Genomic DNA, 15,113 nt, shown 5'->3' with positions numbered 1-15,113 from the left:
AATCAATCCAAAACACAACTAATCCAGGGAATGGAAAGCTAGCACCTAAGTGGGAAGGCCCCTACTTGATCGAATCAGAAGCACGAAAGGGGGCATATCATCTACTTACTATGGAGGGTGACCGACTATGAAGAGCATGGAATGCTATCCATCTTAAGAAGTACTTTCTCTAGTCAAGATGAAGTATCCTTAAAGAATCAAGCATCCTTAAAGGGTCAAGGATCCTAAAATTGGTAATATATATCTGATCACTTATTCATTTCAGATTCTTATTAGTTTAAAGATAATATATTTTTAAAGTTTGTCCTTTTCCAATTTTTAAATAACAATGCAGATTTCAATAAGAGATTCAATGTCTAAGAGGTTGGCCACCTCTCCCCCACACTTAAGGTACTTTACTATTTCCCTTGGCCTAGCCCACGATTAAGGTATGACTCCCGATGGTCATATCTTCCAAGGTTTAAAGGTTTTCACCTTTCTTATGAATTAGAGTTTCTACACTCTCGCCTGTAGCGCACGCTATCCAACGTATAGTCCGGGGCAGCGGGACCAGTACACGCTTAGTGACTGACAATTTCGTTGTCTTCGGCTATATGGAGGATCCTACGATTTATGGTAGACGTACCATACCGCCAGTTTATAACATTTTCATGTTATCTCACGTTTGGGCTAAATCCCGGTTTGGGCGAGTCCCCAGTTGACATCCGTATCTTTGGGCCAGTCCCCAGTTTGGGCTTGTCCCCAGTTTAACACCAGTTACACGGGCTTGTCCCCAGTTGCACGGGATTGTCCCCAGTTTGTTGGATTTAATCCCAGTTAATATCATAAGTTATTTGAATCAGGTATCCTAGGTTCAATTACAAGGATCACAGAAGGATCAACACTTATGGTAACTTAATGGTGTTGGATATACAGCCGGAAGGAAAGTTCCCAAGGAAACTCCATTGATATATGACAATTATACCCTGCTTGTCAAATCTCACCTGTTTTGCTGGAAGCTTGATTTCAAATGCAAAATGACAGCTGTGATCTTATCACAACCGCCATTTTGGGGGCAATTGTTAGGGCACGAAAATTTGACACTGTGGATATGTTATCCTGGCATATAATATGGATAAATTATCCTTAGATATGTTACAGATCCTGTCAGGATCAATGATGCTCAGTACTTATTATTTATTAACGATTTTCCTTTGTTATCTTGATATTTTTGGCAGGTATAACAGGTAGTTACCAAGTCCAACCTATAATCTCGCAATCAAGTCAACAAACAGCGTGGATAATTAAGGAAACAATTACAATGAAGGAATGGCTTGATTGGTGGCTAAAATAGGAGTTTACTTATTTTATTTCATGTATATATAGAGGCTATGATCAGCTAGTAAAAATACACACAATCCACTTCGAATACAACAGCAATACACACACACACATTTAGAAATCATTGTATTACTGATAATAATCTCCACTATTGTAACCCGATTTTTTTATTAATAAAGTGGTGATAGACTATTTGTCATCACCCGGGGTTATTGTGCCGGCGATCCGACCAAGATCAAGGGCTTTTCCTCGTAACAAATCCTTGCATTCATCATTATTTCGCTTACATATTCATTTTTATCATCATGCACTAATCCTCACATAACAGATTTGGATACATTATTCTTATCGGATTTTTGTCCAAAACAATTTTTGTCCAAAACACATACAATCTTGGAATCTTGTTAGTAGACACTTCTCGTTCCTCATATCCAGACATTTTTGAATGAATCAAAATCAGTTTCTTTGTATAAGTCGAGTTTCAAAATAATCAGATCTGAAAACAAGTTGTTTATATCTGATGTGTCAGATATGATTAGAGCAAGATTTATAAATAAATATTAAAGCTTTAATTGAAATAAGGAAGAGAAAACACCAATAGATTGTAGATCTGGAAGAAAAATGAAGAACAGAGCTGCTGGCGTCGATTTTCAATGGAACAGTTGTCTGCTTACGTCATCTTTCTTCAAATCTTCAATCAGCAACAAGAATCTTACTAAAATAGCAACAAAAAGCTCTGATACCACTTGTCAGGTCCCCGATTTCAGCTGGATCTTACTCAAATCATGTCATAACTCACACAAATAAATGTGTTGACAAGGGAGTTAATGACGGGTTGCTATATTTAGAAAGATTACTGTTTATTAAAGGCGGAATCAATAATAAACAGGGTAGTTGCTATCAATAATCAAAGGTAACTAACACACACAAGATTCACGCAAAAGATTTCCATTCATACAAAGTTAATAATACAAAAGGATAATCGATTTAGGGTTTCTTGATAGGAAAGTTATGTCCGTACAATTCTAAGAACGACTGTCTCTCAATAAATGTTCTCACTTAGTATCGTATTCAGCCGCTGTCCTAGGTGTGCCCTATTTATTCCTTTTATAGGTCTGACACCCTTGGACAGCTGTCATTCCTTCTATAAACCCTAAATGCTAAAACAACTTCAACTGTTTTGTGCCCGGAAAGGTTAGAGAACATCAAACCTTACCTGAACTTACATATTCAACCTATTAAAGGCAAAAATGCAACAGTTTTTGACTTAAACCAATTATCAAAGACATTTTTCAGTTATGTATCATTACAGATCATAGTTTAAGAGCAAATGGTGCATTAAGAGATCAAATTTCAGTTATGTTTCAATTCAAAACAATTTCTTTTATAAACTAAAAAGATCTCTGAAATGGGATCATATTGACTAAGTAGCTTTCATAATACTTCATTCTCAGCATTATTATGACAACATAGACAGGTTAACAGCAGGTCTAGACTTAGCATGAATTTCATCTCTTTGGTGATATGATTAAGGTTCAATTAGTAGCCTAATACATTAATGGTTAACATTGTGCTATGATGCCTCATATCTCTTCTCAAAGCTTATTTTTCTTTCCCCAGATCACCCCAATTTGACTCCAACCTCCTGTGATTGGTCAAAATTTTGTTTTTGAATGACAGAACTTATTGGATTTTTTTGTATTTTTGAGAATCAAACATATATAGAGGTTGAACGTTAGACTTACTGTTAACAAACAGGCCTTTCATTCAAGATGAGACAGATTTTGTCAACATCTCTGTAGTTCTGATTTTAACCCACTTGTTTGATAAAATATTTAAAACACATATCAACTTTTGGTTGATTTATTCATTGTACTGGGAGAACCGAACCCCGGTGCGGAAGCGTGAATAATCGTTATTAATCAATGGTGTGTGGCTCGGGTCAAGGTTTTGGATTAAATCTCACTCAGATTCACCCTTGAAAGATGTTTGGACGGATGAGGTGTATTGGGAGAGAGCCTAATTTGATTAACAATCAATAATAGGATGAACAATTTTAATCAAAACACAAAAGATAGAAATGGTAGTATGAAATATTAGCCGAATGATTCTCATTAAGATGAAACACTCATACATACATTCATACATACATTCAATTAAGAAATATATCTGCCGCCGCCAGGAGAGCTCATCATGGAGGCGGAGACTCTCTCAAAAGGATAAAACCCTAGATCTCACTCTTACACAATACAAACACTAATACTAGACAAATGAATAAACAAAACTATTTATACTAGTCTAGCATGACTTGGTTTTCAAGCCATCCACCCTTGGTTGAGACCAAACAATCTATTTTTCACCCACAAATTAATTCGATGCATCGGTCTAAAACATAAGTTCCAACATTATATATGATAACTCAAAAGCATAAAGAATATCTTAGAGATTATGTTGGAAGGTTCAGTAGAGAAGCATTGGATATCCCAAATATTTCCATGGCTATAACAGTCCAAGCTTTCAAGATAGGATTGAAGAGTGGGACTCCATTCTATCAGGATCTTCTCATGAATCCTTTTAGGAACTTAGATGAAGTCAGGAACCGCTCTTGACGATTCATCAGGCTAGAAGAAGATCAAACGATCTAAGAAAGTATCAATGTGCGAGCATATAGCTATGATCGTCCGAACCGGAAATCAGAATCCTCATCCCAACCATCATATAAATCTAAGCCTTACAAAAAACCTAACAATCATAAAATTAACTATGTGTTGGTGTTGGGACTAATAATGATCAAGGAATATTGGAATCTTCTCAACCTCCTCAGAAATATGCTAAGTACGAAATTTGAATGAACCAACACTTCGAGCAAACCTAATACCTATTCAAGCAAGGTATCTTACTTCAAGAAAGGTTATCTTCTGTAATTCTTCTAAGTGTTTAGTTCTAGCATACTACACTTCATCAAGAAAGGTTGTTCCTCAGTCGAGCAAGGTTTGTTTCAAAGTAAACCCTTGAATATCCAACCTTAAACCAAGTAATTTGGTGGGTCGATCAAGGTTTCAGTAAAGATGATCTCAAGCACACTATTAGGAAGTTAAATGAATTATTGTATGGACTTCTGTTAGCAAGTTTCAACTTCGAGCAAGTTACAATACCCAAGCATACTAAGTTTGTTAGAATAAGTCTTTGACAAAAGGGTGAAGAGATCAAGAAGAACAAGTATCCTCGTAGGATATTCTCGAGCAAAGTTTGATTATATCATGAAGATTGAGGTCTGCTTGAAGAATATTTTCTAAGGAAAATATTATAAGTAAAAGCTTGCTCGGAATTCCAGCACACTTATGGATTACAATGTATGCTCGATAAAGACAAAGCTTACTCGAAGACCTATTTGACACTTGTAATAAATTTGAATACTTTTAAAATGTTTTTAACAATTATTAGGGTTTCTAGAAGGTCTCTGGTGTGACTATATAAGGTAATACTAGGTCATATTTATGACAATGGCTAATTACACACTGTCCTAAGTATAAATAATATTTTATAAGGAAAGCAGCTGCACCGGACATTCCACCTAGAAACCCTAAAGATATCTTCTTTGTATTTTCCCAGATTACTATGAATGGATATCTTTTGAGTTTATAGTGTGTTTGTTAGATTTGTGTTATTAGAAGCAACATAGTGATTATTATTAATTCCGCCTTTAATAATCAAGGGGTTTTTCACATTAGCTATTTCGTAATCCGATTGTCAATTAATTTGTGGGTTACGAATTTGATAGTGAGAATATCGATGCTGGCTGTAGGTTGAAGATGACGAGGTTTAAGAATATCCAAGGATCAGTGACTACTGTTTTTCTGTTGATACGTCTAGTCTAATGTTTACCATGCAGGATCTAGGAGATAAGGCTCGATGCCCAAGAGAGAATGAAAAAGTTTCATCTTTGATGGATCAATCCAAATGGTGTTCTTATCATGAAGACTTCGGCCACACAATTTAAAGTTGCATTGCTTTAAAGAAGGAAATAAGTCACCTCTTGAGCAAAGGATACTTCAAGGATCTCTTGGGAAGAAAAGGAAACAAAATATAAGAGGATAAAAAGCCACAGAAAGAGCACCATAATCCTCCCCCGGATGCAAAAGTAGTTAACCTTATATTAAAAGGATTTGACATATGAGGTACCTGCAACTCTACACGTAAAAGACATGCTAAAGAATCCAAGTCCGAGAAAGAAACAAGACCTACCAAAACAACAACCCTAGATAATAAAAAAGTTATAACCTTTGAAGTAGACGACCAAGAATATATTTTGTATCCTCATCATGATGCTCTTGTTATCAAACTGTACAAGGGAAACCATTATGTTCGAGGATCATGGTTGATGGAGGAAGTTCTGTCTACATAATCCAGCATGAAACCTTGAAAATAATGAACATTTCAGAAGAATAAATCCTAAAGAAGTCCTAGGTTTAGTAGATTCGGTGAAGAAGTCAAGAACACAATTAGAGAAATCAAGTTACCTATCTACATAGAAGGGGTAAATTCAATCCTAATATTTGTGTTGTTGTTTTAATATCCTGTTATGGTGCTATCCTGGGAAGACCATGGACCCCTGACATGAAAGTAGTGTGCTTCCACATATCATCAATGTATCAAGATGCCAACCCCATGTGGAGTGGTTCAAAATAGCAAGTGATCAACAAGAAGCCAAGGATTGTTACACTCCCACCATGACACCATCCGTAAAGTCAAGACAAGCATAACAATTAAAGAAAAAAGACTAACAGGTATTAGAAACAAGTGAACAAGACGTGAAAGAAGTTATCATAAGCCTTGAGGATCCTGACAACAAGATATTTTTAGAATCCTGTATCCTTGAAAACATTGAATCAAGGACCCCTAGAGTTCCAGAAGGAAAGAAAATCTACATTCTCCTAGAAACACGAAGACATAACATATATTTCTGAAGACATTATTACTCATAAACTTTTAATAGATAACAGTTTTAGGCCTATACATCCAAAGAGAAGAAAGTATGTACCTGAGAAGAATGTGAATATACAAGCAGAGGTAGAAAGGCTACTCAAAATGGGGATGATAGGAGAAGTCAAGTTTTCTAGATGGCCTGCCAACGTGGTAGTAGTACCTCAACAAAGAATTTTCCAAAGGTGGAAAATTGTGTGGTTCCATCTATGTTAGGTAAAGGGAAAGGAAAAGGATCATTTCCATTTATCTAATATAGATTCAATAGTGGATAAAATAGCAGGCCATGAAATGTTATCCTTCATGTATATCTCTTCAGTATACCAGCAAATCCAAATGGAACCATCATATTAAGAGGATACATCCTTCATGACACCCACAAGTATTTATTGTTATATTGTTATGCCATTTGGTCTTAAAAATGCAGGTGTAACCTATCAAAGGCTTAAAGACAAACCAGAGGACACACTAGAAGTCTATATTGATGATATGGTGGTTAAATCTAAAAAATCGGAGGATCATCAAGAAGCATTTAATATCCTGGAAATATTCAACATGAAGTTGAAATCTTTCAAAGTGCCATTTTGGGGTAGAAGCAAGAAAAATCATGGGATATATGGTCACCAAAAGAGGGATATAAGCGAGTCCAAAACAGATTAAAACAATCCTCAACCTGAACTCTCCAGCAAACACCAAGGATGTGCAATGTTTAACAGGAAGAGTGGCAGCACTTAACAGATTGATTTCAAGATCCTCAGGAAGATGCACAATGTTTTAAGATATCATGAGATAGAATAAATGATTCGAATGGAATGAGAAATATGAGAAAACATTCTGAGAATTGATGACATATCTACCCTCAGCACCATTGTTGATGAAACCGGAAAACAATGATCCATTATCCTTATACTTGGCGGTATTCAAGACCACCATAAGTGATGTGCTCGTAAAGGATCATGAAGGTTAACAACATCCTAACTATTATATAAGTAAAAGTCTATTATATGCGGAGACCAGGTATTCTCATCTTCAAAAATTAATTCTTGTACTAGAAATGCATCAACTAAGCTTAGATATTATTTTGAGATTCATGATATTCATGGCAAAACTAATTATCCTATCAAGTGTGTGATAAGAAAACAAAACTGTCAGGAAGGATGGCCAAATGGTCTGTGACTTAGTGCTTATAGCTTGATATATGAGCTGAGAACATCAATCAAATCATAGGCTCTCGCAAATTTTGTGGCTAATTTCAGTAGTGATATCCAACAACAAGCAGATATGGAGGTCTAACAACTATATGAAACAGATGATGAATGGATCCTATTAACCGATAGAGCATCCAACAAGAGGATCAAGGTTTGTTATCATATTAAAGTCGATGCATGAGGAAATTATACCCTAATCTATCATTTATGGAGTTCAAGCAACAAATAAAGAAGTAGGATATGAAGCTTTAATTGCAGTATCACAATTGGCTAAGGATATGAAGATCATAAATCTGAAGGTACGTGTTGATTCTTTGTTAATTAGTATCACTTAATGGATCGTATGCAGTAAGGGGCGGAAGATTGGCCGTGTACTTACAAATAGTCAAGGAGTAGGCAAAAGAAGTCAACATCCTCAATATAGAACAGGCTCCTAGAGAGGATAACGTTGAAGTTGATGCCTTAGCGAATCTTTGATCAACCCTCAAGACACCAATGATAGAAAATCACAATCATCCATACCTACATACAATAATAGACTCAGTGGATTCTGAAGTAAAATAAGGATCCTTTAAGAGTTACGAAATTCAGGATCCTCATGGAGCAAAAGGATCTTGGATCATGCCGATCAAGACATATGGCAAAATGGAGAAATCCCAGCGAACGAAAAAATCATAGATCCTCGGGGGAATATCACTATTTTCCAAAATACTAGGTGCATATTAAAGGATATTCACCAAGGAGATTATGGAAACCACACTTGGGGCATATCACTCTTTTCCAGAATACAAGGAATTGGGTACTATTGGAACCATGAGACAAGATTCTATGGATTATGGTTATAAACTAGATGCTTGCTGAACACGTATTAATGTGCTTCACAACTAGCAGAATCGATGCAGCCGATTATATCCCATTTTCCATTTATGAAATGGGGAATGGACAGAGTTTCGAAATTGCGAAAGGCACCTGGAGGAAAAGTATTCATGATTCCTATGACAAATTACTTATCTAAATGGATTGAAGCTGAAGCATTTTCATAGGTTAGATAAAAAGAAGTTGTATCCTTCTAAAAGCGAAATATCCTTACAAGATTTGGGATCCCAGTAGAAATAACTTTCAATTTCTAATTCTTCACTCTCATCAATCAGTTTGTCTCCGCTTGCATCTTCAAAGTATTCAGCTCAAACGTTGCCAAATTCGCTTGATTACCCTCAGAAGATGTATTCCTCAAAATCCTTTAAGATAAGTCAATCCCTTCTTGTGCAATTAAGGCTTATGACCCCATTGGATTGACTCATTCAGCCACATATGTCTTCTCTTTTGACTCATAGTTATTATACTTCTTGTTTGATTTTCTTTCTTGAGTCCTCGACCCTAAATACTCCTTCTTCGTTTTATCACACTCTTTAGAAAAATGACCAAATTCCTAGAAATTGTAACACTTGACCTTTAATTTATCGAAGCTAATCATGTTGTTCGTCGTTGGTAACTGTTTTCCTGTATATTTCATGAACTTATTGACTTTCCTAATAGTCATGGCCATATTCCATTTAAGATTCATTAGTTCAAGATCATCTAGATCTATCGGGTCACACTCTTCATCAATTAAATCACTCGTAGGAATCTGGCTATCCATAAACTGTTCGTATGAAGTCATAAAGGCACACATAAAGGCAGATTGTTGTTCTGCCTCTTTCATATTCACATTTTGAATTTTGAGGAATAGGACCAGGTGAAGAACTAGGTACAGAAGCCATAAAAATCCATGTTCGTAAATGAATCATTTTATTTAAAATGATTTGGTAGATGGTGTATCATTGAAGAATTTCAAATTGACCTATCACTATGTTTCTTGCAAAAAGGGTAAACAAAAGAAGAAATCACACCCGTTGAATTTGTTTGAACAACTTCATAAGAATTTGTTTGGTCCTACAACCGTCAAAGTATTGCTGGAATATTTATTGTCTAGTTGTCATTGACGATTATACAAGGATCTCATGGGTGTTATTTATGAGTACGAAAGATCAGACACAAGTTCTAGTACAAAAATTGATCACTAAGATCGAATCTCTTTACAAAAATAAAGTGAGACAAATTCAAATTGATAATGGCATGAAGTTCAAGAATAGTATATTTGATAAATCCTGTATTCAACGAGGTATTCATCATTAATATAGTGCTCCGTATGTGCCACAAGAGAATGGTGTAGCTGAAAGGAAAAATAGAACGTTGATTGAAGCGGCCTGAAAAATGTTAGCAGATTTAGCTTCTCATTCAGTTTTGAACGAGGATGTGAATACCGCATGCTATACACCAAATCGTGTTCTCACGGTCAAGAAGGTCAAGAAGACAAGTTATGAGTTTCTTAATAACCGTATGTATGTATGTATGTATGTATGTATGTATGTATGTATGTATGTATGTATGTATGTATGTATGTATGTATGTATGTATGTATGTATGTATGATGTTTTTATACTAAGCCACAATTAAAACCGAAACGAGCTAAAACACATGGCCACCCTTTCCCATTCACTCCCGTTGGCATTTAAACCACTTTGCCCCAAGTATGTACTATGTCTAATACCACATAGCAGAATATAAAAAGTTTAAACAACAATCTGCAACTGGGTTAACAAGTTCCGGCATACCCCTCCGGCCCTGTCAGTTAGGTTTGTCAAACCGTTAGTACTATCCACACGTCACCGGAACAAAGTTAATCACTTGTGTTTATGGGGACTTTTAAGTGTTAGTACTTAGATAATTCACATCATCACATGTTTGCAAGTATATAATTATATGTAAACATGCTTTCCACCCCAAAAGTTCGTAAAACAGTTTAGAAAGTGGGGTCGTGAAACTCACCTTAGCGTGGTAGTATCGATTACACTCCTACTAGGTATAATGCCTCGACTATAGCTCGTATCCTATAATCGGTATAGTACGGTTAACACTAGTACAGGCTTTAAACTAAATCGGGTTGTATAACTAGTCTGGGTATAGCTGTTACGCCCAGAACATCCTAGCAGTCTTAGATTGTGATGTTGTACACTATGAAATGTTAAAAACCATATTTGGCTCAGTTTCACCGTTTTCCGAGCCTAGCCAAGTTGATCGTTTACGCGTTTCCGAATTAAGTAAGATCACAAAAACTTAAGTAAACATACTGATTGATAAAATGATTTGATTTATGAAATAATTTTGTAGTTTCGGTATCTGGACTGATCTCATGGTTCGTTTCCGTTTTCACACGGGTTTGGTTGCACAAAACGCGTATAGTACACCCGAATTGTCCGGAAATCCCGTAAAAAGTTCGTTTTTATCAACTTCTTCCAAAACTATGATATTTGACCACTTTTTACATTTTGATATACCGGTCAGTTCGTTATACACAAAACTGGCGGTTTCATTAAAACAAATATAATTTAAATCTTCAAAATAATGATAACTATTAATGTAATTATATATAAATTATGAGAAATTTTGTAAAAATTAAATAAAAATCTATAGAATTTTATAAAAGTATTTTCAGGATTTTTATACCTACCTATTTAAATCTTCATTTTTTGTGTTGTAATTAACTGATAAATATCCTTTTTATACCAAATGATTCCTGAAAAATCCAATAAATTTTCCTAAGTGGTCACAATACCATGAAAAAACGACCCATGTAAAATTTCCAGATCCTAATTCTTTGACCAAATTACCATTTTGTGCATTTTTCTACTGTTAAAACTCGATATAAACGCACATTCAAAAACCATACTTAACATCTCCAAATCATCCAAAGTTTTCCAGTGATCTTAACATAACATTTATGGGTTACAACTCAAATATCTTAATTTTTAATGAATTTTAACTATTTTTCCCGAAACAACGCCAATATACGGTGATAAATTCGCCCAATATTCTCCGTTATTGAAAAATTACCAAATTTGAACAGGGAATCATTAACACGATCCCTAATATCATTGCAAAGTTTCACAATATAACAACAAGCACGTCACAACCCAATACTAAACAGCCCCTAAACGAGTAATACGGTAATTACCTTATCGGTTTTCGATAGTTTTTGATGGGTTTAACGACTATCCAGGTCTGGGGTCACAAATTCAGTGTATCTACATATAATATAACATCAAACCAAGCATAAATCATTCATAGAAAAGCCTTGTTAATTATGGTTTCTGTTTTTGTTTCAAACCGAACTTTCGAACCGTAAAAACGACATATTCATGTTTTAATCCGTGTTTTTGATCAAAAATCTATATGTTTCTGCTTTGTATACATGTTTAACATGCAAACATGATTTTAGTTGATTTTTATGGTTTTTGAATGGTCAAAAATGTTTAAAAGAAATCAAGACTTAATTTTCCATGTTTAAACTTTGTTAATCAAGCAAAATGTTATGAAAAATTGATTGTTACCTTGAAGTTTTGGGCTGGAAGATGAAGTAGATCAGCAGAGATTGAACTTGGTTGTTTTGTGTGAAAAAATATCTTCATTTTTTTAATGTATACAACAAACTATAAAAGGGGGGGTCCTCCCTTATTTGCGGCCGACCGATAGAGAGGGGCCTTTGGGCCCAATAACGCCTTAATTTCTGTGCCACTCATAAATCTCGGTCCAAAATATAATTCGGGTTTGTTTTTTCGCAAGAAAACTAGTTCGGGTGCGAAAAACAGCGCGAAAACAAGTGTTTTTTAGCCCATTTTTATAAATAAGAAAAACGTACTGACTCGTAGTAAAAATCCATAATATTTTCACGAATTTCTTAAAACATGTCATATAAGTGTTTTAGAAATATTTTTCGGCCTGACGGATGCTACAATGCTCGTTTTGGTGTTAACGATTGCGTTTAAACTCAAAGATTACCGATAACGAAACCTTTTTCGTTTAAATGGTTTTAAACATACTGCGGCCTAAATATCCATATGTTAGCCACTATAATACATATATAGCTCGTATATGACCCCTAAGTATATATACAGGTCATATTCAGTATCAGTCGGTTACTCGTTTAATTGCTATGAATTAACCGATTTATCATTTACTCGCTACGTTGTGAATAAGGTATACCTCGATTTGTCACGAATGTCACATTCTTCCCCCATTAAGAAATTCCATCCCCAAAACTTTATGTGTCAATGGTTTTATTTTTAGGAAACAGGTGTGGGTTTTTCTTTCGGAATTCGTCCTTTTGTTCCCAAGTAAATTCGGGTCCTTGTTTTGAATTCCACCGAACTTTTACCAATGAGATTTTATTGTGTCGTAACTGTTTAGTTTTCCCATCCACAATTTCTACTGGTTCCTCTACGAAGTTTAGCTTTTCTTTTTATATGAACATCTTCCAGTGGTACAATCACCGTCTTATCAGTAAGACACTTTTTCAGATTCGATACATGAAACACATCATGAATGGTTCTCAGTTCTAAGGGTAATTTTAGTCGGTAAGCTATGGGAACAATTTCCGTAATAATCTTGAAAGGTGCAATGTATCTCGGGGCTAATTTACCGGTCTTTCCAAACCTTATAACACCTTTCCATGGCGATACTTTCAAAAACACCTTGTGGCCAACTTCAAAAGGTAACGGTTTTCTGCGAACATCGGCATAACTCTTCTGTCGATCACGGGTGGCTTTTAATTTTTGTTTAATCTTATGAATTTTATCGGTTATTCCTTGAATTCAATAGGATCTTGAAATTTGAGTATCACCCACTTCTGTCCAACAAAGTGGCGATCTACATTTTCGCCCGTATAATGCTTCATAAGGTACCGCTTGTATACTATTGTGATAACTGTTATTGTAAGAGAATTTAATGAGCGGGAGGTGTTGATCCCAATTTCCTTTAAAATCCACTACACAAGCACGAAGTAGGTCTTCTAAGTTTTGTATTATTCATTCGTATTGACCATCTGTTTGGGGGTGGTAAGCGGTACTCAGATCTATTCGTGTTCCCAAGGATTCTTGCACTGCTTGCCAAAAAAATGAAGTAAAATGACTTTCTCGATCTGAGATAATTTAAGGTGGTACTCCGTGTCGGGGTATAATTTCGTCAATGTATATTTGGCGAGTTCTTTGGTAGTTTAGTTGTTACAGATCGGAATGAAGTGTGCGGATTTGGTTAATCGGTCTAAAATTACCCAAATTGCATTATGTCCTCGGGAGGTTTTGGGAAGGTGTGTTACGAAATCCATGGTGATTTGTTCCTATTTCCATTGTGGGATTTAGAGTTGTTGTAACATTCCCGAAGGTTTTTGGTATTCAGCCTTTACCCTTGCACAAGTTGCACATTTACTTACATTCAATGCTATATCCTTTTTCATGCTAGGCCACCAGTAGAATTCTTTAACGTCTTTATACATTTTATCAATACCTGGATGAATAGAATATTTGGATTTGTGTGCTTCATCAAGAATCAGTTCACGAAGTTTATGAAGTGTTGGAATCTAGACTCAATTTTTGTAATTATATATTTCATCAATTGTCTTCACAAAATTCTTTTCATTTCCATGTAGTTCTTCATTTTCTAACTGATCTTCTTTTAAGGCTTCGTCTTGAGCAACACGAACTTATTCGATTAGGCTACTTTGGACAATCATTCCGAGTGCTCGTACCCTCAACGGTTTAACTCTGTCCTTTCGGCTTAAAGAATCAGCTACTATATTGGCCTTACCCGGATGCTATTGAATTTCACAGTCATAATCATTTAACAGTTCTACCCATCTTCTTTGTCTCATATTTAGCTCCATCTGATCAAATATGTGTTGTAGGATTTTGTGATCAATATAGATGGTGCATTTGGTTGCGTACAAGTAGTGTCTCCAGATTTTCAATGCAAAGATAACTGTTCCCAATTCCAAGTCGTTGGTTATATAATTCTTCTCATGTACTTTTAATTGTCGGGAGGCATACGCTATTACATTCTTTCGTTGCATCAGTACGCATCCCAAACCTTTACATGACGCGTCATAATATACCACCAAATCCTCAGTTCCATCTGGAAGACTTAATATTGGAGCTTCACATAACTTCCGTTTTAACGTTTGAAAGGCCATTTCTTGTTCTTCTCCCCAATCATACATTCGATCTTTCTGAGTTAGGAGGGTTAAAGGTTGGGCAATACTTGAAAATTTTTCAATAAATCGTCGGTAATACCCGGCTAGTCCCAAAAATTGGCGAATTTCTTTTGGTGATTTAGGTACTTGCCAATTTTAAATAGCCTTAATTTTACTGGGGTCTACTTAGATTCCTTGTTGATTCACTATGTGTCCTAGAAATTATACTTCTTGTAACCAGAATTCACATTTGGACAACTTAGCGTATAACTTTTCTTGCCTCAATAATTCCAAGATTACCCGCATATGTTATTCGTGTTCCTCCTTACTTCTCGAATATATCATGATGTCATCGATAAACACTATTACGAATTAATAAAGGTAGGGTTTGCAAACTCGTTTCATGAGATCCATAAATACTGTAGGCGCATTGGTCAATCCAAACGGCATAACCAAAAATTCATAGTGGCCATACCGAGTTCGGAAGGCTTTTTTTGGGATATCTTCTTCTTAAATTCTTACTTGATGATAACCCGATC

Source organism: Bidens hawaiensis, unplaced genomic scaffold (genome assembly GCF_021521415.1).
Source record: "Bidens hawaiensis isolate Kalapana, Puna unplaced genomic scaffold, B.hawaiensis_p1.1 tig00003587_1, whole genome shotgun sequence".
In the NCBI taxonomy this organism is placed as follows: domain Eukaryota; kingdom Viridiplantae; phylum Streptophyta; class Magnoliopsida; order Asterales; family Asteraceae; genus Bidens; species Bidens hawaiensis.
The sequence above is the reverse complement of the archived record's forward strand: the minus strand, read 5'-3'. Positions refer to the sequence as shown.